We start from the raw sequence: 6,998 nt of genomic DNA, 5'->3' as shown, positions 1-6,998 counted from the left end.
CAGGATTATACAGCCTAGAAAGTGTGCAAAGAGTGCTCCCTCTATAATCACTAAAAGCTGCAATCTCACAATGTTCAGTTAGATTTTCATCGCATCTACACGTTATTATAAAGAGAAGATTCACGAGCTTGCAGAACTCAGCACTTAACAAAAACACCGCGTTTTGAGTGGTAAGTGAACATTTGACGATCTCTATAAAACACTTACACACTGGAGCATTTGCCATATGTTTTGCCAATTTCAGATGGGGCCCCCTGATTCTCCGGGGGCCATAAGCGGCCGCTTACCTCACTTATTGGTTAAGTTTGTCCCTGACTTGAATAAAAGTAAAAAAAAAGTACAAGTTCAAACTGTAGGCTACTTGAGTTAAAAAAATAAATAAAAAAAGTAGGCTACCTAGCCAAAAAAGAGGATATTCTTAATTCATAATGTTGAGTTATCCTCTCAATGCAAAGTGAAATTGCTTAATAAAAATAAACTGACTAAAACGTTTTGTTACCACCAGAGGTCACCCGCTCACCACATGGACTCTCACACTACACAGACTGTTACACTATACCCTGGACTACATTTCCCATCGTCCATTGCACTGATCACACACACACACAGCTGAATCCCATCAAACACGCTTTATAAGCCTTGAATTTACTCTTTCAGATGGCCGAGTATTGTTTAGCGTATATCACTCTTCTAGTGATAGCTACACTACGGAGCCATTCCAAGTTTCCAGTCCTAGTTTCTAGTTCCAGTTCTAGTCTAAGTCTCGTAATTTCGGGCGTTTCTCAAGTGGAAGGCTGCATCCTCCGGAGGTCGCATTTGTAGGCTGCATACGTCATAAAGAAGATCCTATTTTAGAATATGAACAGTTATAAATTTGACCCTTATTCTTGGTTAAGTGTAAATTGTTGTAATATGCTTTTGACTCGCAAATGAAATGCTCAGTTAACTGAAATAAACCAGGCTTGATGATGTATGCGGCCTACAAATGCGACCTCCGGAGGATGCAGCCTTCCATTTGAGAAACGGCCTTCATGTTGCCTTGTTGTCTGTTTCCTGATCTTCTGCCTGTGTATCTTGGATTAAGCCTTTGCCTGCTGTTTCGGACTCTGTTTGCACCTCGCCTGGACTATTGCTCGTGTTATTGGATTACCCCTCATGTCAAGCCCTCTGGATATTGTTCGCCGATTGTAGACCCACGCTAGCCCTAGGAATATTCTTTGCCTTGTCTGTGATTTTACCTGTGTTATCTGACCCTTGCCTGTTTCTTGACCTCGCCTTTGTAAATAAAGCCTTGCATATGGATCCTCATGTCTCGTTTGCACCGTAACAAGAACACTTAAAAACTGCTCAACTACACAGCACAGACAACAGTAACCGATACAAACCATTTTGATGAATCAATGTCTTTTTTATAAGCGAAATGTGTAAGAAAAATACTAATGCTATTATAATAATACTAAACTTGGCAGTTGCGTTCACTTTGTGTGGTTTTTAAAGTGGTCCACTTGATTACATGGACAAAATATGGAAAGCAAACATCTAGGATGGCATGAGTGTGAGTAAATCAGGAGAGGTGGTGCGGAACTACTTTAGTATGCTTTAGTATGCAGTGTAAACACTTTTGTTTGTTAAATTTGACCTGTACCATCTTTTTTATACAAAAAAAATGACTACAGTTATATAATGCAGATTAACATTGATTTAATATGTCCTTCAAATACAGAAAATTACAGTGGCCGAGAGAGCTCAACGCTCTGCAAATAGAAAAAAAACCACCTGCAAATTAAGAAAACCACTTCATCAATTTGACAACACACGCGCTGCAAATGCTCACAACACAAACAAATAAAGAAACGCACTGCAAATAAAAAAAACACATGCAAATTAAGAAAACCACTTCATCAATTTGACAACACACGCGCTGCAAATGCTCACAACACAAACAAATAAAGAAACGCACTGCAAATAAAAAAAACACATGCAATTTAAGAAAACCACTTCATCAATTTGACAACACACGCGCTGCAAATGCTCACAACACAAGCAAATAAAAAAAGCACATGCAAATTAAGAAAACCACTTCATCAATTTGACAACACACGCGCTGCAAATGCTCACAACACAAACAAATAAAGAAACGCACTGCAAATAAAAAAAGCACATGCAAATTAAGAAAACCACTTCATCAATTTGACAACACACGCGCTGCAAATGCTCACAACACAAACAAATACAGAAACGCACTGCAAATAAAAAACACATGCAAATTAAGAAAACCACTTCATCAATTTGACAACACACGCGCTGCAAATGCTCACAACACAAACAAATAAAGAAACGCACTGCAAATAAAAAAAACACATGCAAATTAAGAAAACCACTTCATCAATTTGACAACACGCGCTGCAAATGCTCACAACACAAACAAATAAAGAAACGCACTGCAAATAAAAAAAGCACATGCAAATTAAGAAAACCACTTCATCAATTTGACAACACACGCGCTGCAAATGCTCACAACACAAACAAATAAAGAAACGCACTGCAAATAAAAAACACATGCAAATTAAGAAAACCACTTCATCAATTTGACAACACACGCGCTGCAAATGCTCACAACACAAACAAATAAAGAAACGCACTGCAAATAAAAAAAACACATGCAAATTAAGAAAACCACTTCATCAATTTGACAACACACGCGCTGCAAATGCTCACAACACAAACAAATAAAGAAACGCACTGCAAATAAAACAAACACATGCAAATTAAGAAAACCACTTCATCAATTTGACAACACACGCGCTGCAAATGCTCACAACACAAACAAATAAAGAAACGCACTGCAAATAAAACAAACACATGCAAATTAAGAAAACAACTTAATTTGACAACACGCGCTGCAAATACTCACAACACAAACAAATACAGAAATGCACTGCAAATAAAATTCTTTGTGAGCATTTGCACCACCTGCTGTCAAACTGATGAAGATGTTTTCTTGATTTGCTGGTGCTTTTTCTATTTGCATGTGTTTTCTGAAGTTGTTTTCTGAAGTTGAGCTCTCTCGGCCACCATAGAAAATATAGTTTGAATTATATCTTTGGCATTAGATATGAGCTCTAGTACTACTGATGACTGAGTTAACAAACAGCACTAAATCTGTTCAATAGTAACAGCATGTTGTATTGGCAGTGCTGAAGGATCAGGCCTCGCTGTGATCTGTTTGTTGTGTGTTTGTCTCTGATAAACAGATGCTGTAACAGGTGGCATTGAACGTCAAAGTGACCACAGCGTTCAGACAGTCCAAATAATCCTTCAGGACACGTTTGTGGTGTGTATGAACCTGAGAAAGACACGCTACACCTGCTGCTTAACAGATCTGACCTGTTAATGTGACACCAAGACTTGACCTCTGGTGAACTCAGCACAACATCACTGTTCTGAGACTCGAATTGATATTACTAATTTATTACGTGATGTGAATGTAATTGTATTAAAAATCCCACAGACTTCCGCTGAAGAAGTAACCTGAACCATAAAGACTCAAAGGACACAGACATGTGAGGGATAGTTTTCACACCAGACAGAAAGTAAGCAAATAGCAACACTCTTAAAACTCTGAACACCTTAGAAACTGCTTAACTGCTTAATTTTTATTTATTTATTTCAAAATAAAATTCATTACATTTATTTAATTTATTTTTAAATACATTTTGGTTGTGACTTTAATTTTTATTTTACATTTTTTATTTCATTTTTACATATTATATAAATAATTTTTTTTATATATAATTTTGCCTAGTTAAATTTAACCTTCATTCATTTGATTTCATGTTATTTGTTTATTATCCTTTATCCTCATATGCCTGTGTAAAATAGGCTACATTAGTGCCATATTAACAAACCCACCTGCCAGATGAAATGTAAATTATTTTAAAAGGGATCCATCAGTCCTTGGGACATTTTTAAATGCATTTTCTGAATATTACACAACTAAAATACAAAGTAATTTAATAAAACCTGCTGGACAGTGAGTTTTCTCCTGTGAAGAGATACACTTCTGCCTGATTAGCTCATTCGTATTAACCTGTGACTCATTTCCCTTTGCTAACATCATTTCTTTGTTTATCTTCCTTCTATAATCTACCATAAAAAAACTAAACTGCAGCCCATAAAATAATCATCAGGAGAAGATATTTATATATTATTAACATTTATGCATTTCTTAGGAATCGAACCCATGACCTTGCGGTTGTGAGCTCTATTTGCTTTCTGTGTCCTTTGACTTGACCTCATGTGAGTTATAAACAACTATAAGAGTAAATAGATTTCCACGTCTGATGTCAGAGCTGTTTACCTACGTGCCTCTTTTCCCGTATCTAATGAGCTTAATTAAGTAATCTCCTCGTGTCTACCTGACCGCAGGCATGGGTATCTATTTCTCATCCTATTGACGCAATCTGGTGTTTCCCGTTCAGGATCTGACGTGTCTCGAGAGTCAGTCGTGGCTCTTATAAAGAGGCCTGCTTAAGCGTCCATGCATTGATCACAACAGCCAGTTGCGCTCAAAGACTTCTCGTCTCTACCTGAGCAGACATGGAGCCCATCAGCCAAACGGTGAGCGTGAGCGTCTCAGACGCGGTTTACCCCCGCAGGCCGGTGCGTTTGGCGCCGAGAGGAGCCTCCTCTCATTTCGTCGGGAGCACCATTGTGATTCTGTCCTCGTACACTGTTGCAACTCTGGCCATGAACTGTGGCAAAAAGATCCAGGAGGAGAGATTGAAAACATCTGCAAACTGACACCGAGTACCTCATCAGACACTGCTGTTATTTGATACAGACATGCACCTTGGAGAGACTTTGTGCATTAAAAACTTCACCACACGTTGGCAACGTACTTGTCCTCAAGGTCTCGGGTTAATACATCTATGCAAACTTTGAAGAGATATTTTTCACTGTGATCCTGCTGAACAATGAAGCTAAGAACAGAGAAATGGACATGATTGTCTGCATCAGCTGTTATATGCGTCCACGAGAGGAGTATTGAGTATCAGTTCATCTCAAGTCTCTGGAAAACAAACCAAAATGAGGCCTAAGGGAGCAGATTTTATAGGCCTTTTTACTGAAATTTGAATTTAAAGATAACTCCATTTTTTATTTAGCTTATGTTTGTTTTATTCCAATAGTGAAGCACTGGGATACACAGACAATTTTATAAAATCAAATGTCATTTGTTCATTGCAATGTACATAATTTATTCAAATGTTTTAATACATTGTGCATAGAAGCTTGATTGACTTTGCTTTATTGGTCATGCACTTCAGACTACATCTACTATAATTTCACATGAATGACAGACCTTCACAAAAGCAAGCATTCTGTTGCGTTCAGAAGTCAGTAATTGAATAACTAATATTTATAATATTTAATATTTAGTGTAAAAGATTTGGCCTTTTATTTCACAGAGAGACACTTTTAATTCTGATCCCCGAAGGGTCATTCAACAGGTTAGGAGAGATCATCATGAATGCCCTTGAGCGACCTGGTATGCTGTGCTGCACTGCCTGTGCCCACCACTAGATGGAGAGCTGCTATGGACACATCTATGGAGCGCTACAGCTGAAGTCTGAAGTCTGCCAGCAGAGGGCGCTCTAATAATGAGGGTGATAATGTGCTGAGTATCCTACTCTTGTAAGGAAACATATTCTTTGTTTATTAATCTTCAACCTGTTTGCTATTAAATACAATGAGAAAATTGCAGTTAAGTTTGCGACAGATTCTGTTTAAGGCATTCTCATTCATTTCTGTGATATCCGCTGTGACTGACAGCCAGGCCCCAGAGCAAGCAGTGTTGGCCCAGAGCTGGCCCACATGGATTTCACACGGGCCAGATGTGGGCCAAAACTATTTAGCTGTCTAGGGCACAAGTTGACATTGAGATTTCTCTAGCAGCCTATCTCCGATAATAAGAACACATTTGCTTTAAGTACATCTGTATTTTTTTTTTTATCTTTATTATGTTTTATTTTAGCACGGCCACACAGTTTTAACATTTTATTTTATTTTATTTTTTTGACCGGGATAGTAAGATTGTCCAGAAAATAGTCCGTCCAGCTTTTCGTGATTCAAAATCGAGGAACATGACACAAAACAAACAATATCGCATTTTTTTAGATCCTGCATGCATAGTATAATTTTAATCATACAGTGTTGTATTTTACCGTTTTTTTCAACTGCTTACACACATTTTCAAAACTTTTTTACACACAAATCCAAAAATTGCACACGCAAAATGCAAAATGCCTCACATCTCTTGCAAAATTAAGCACTGCATTCAAAATATCACAAACACATCTCAAAAGCAAACATTTGCCAACAGCTTTGCCATAATATTAATTCCTGATAGATTTTTGTTTGTTACATAGAGAATTGTTTGTTGTGTATTGCAATAAGTGTTTTATGAAATCGAAAACTGAAAGGACAACTGAGGTAAACCGCATCTGAGACGCTCACGCTCACCGTTTGGCTGATGGGCTCCATGTCTCCATGTTTTATGAAATCATAAACATAGCAGTCTGATAAAAATGATCATTTTAGAAGAAAATTTCAGATGGCACTTAGAGGCTTTTGCATCTGAACTCTTCATATGTATCTTGAGGTATTTTAGGCAAGATATGGCGGTCTCAGTGAAAACCCCGTCCAATCGGTCTGTCCGAGTGAAATCAGCTCTGAATGGTGGAGCGAATGCAGTGCAATTAGCGGCGGTCCTGTCGTTGTAATGTGAATGACCTCTCCAAACGAACACAACAGCTCATCCATGAATAGCTTTGACACAAAGGATTATTATTCCAGCTCAGATGACCAAAGGCTAATAGCTTCTGTCTGCTGTCCTCAGACCCAAAATAAAAGACTCGAGCGACCGGAGACCCGCGAATCACTCTGACAGGCCTCGAATGCATGAAGCAGCCGATGGCATGAGCAAAACATACAAGTCT

The sequence above is a fragment of the Barbus barbus genome, assembly GCF_936440315.1.
Source record: "Barbus barbus genome assembly, chromosome: 4".
NCBI lineage: Eukaryota > Metazoa > Chordata > Actinopteri > Cypriniformes > Cyprinidae > Barbus > Barbus barbus.
Note: the sequence above shows the minus strand (reverse complement) of the source record.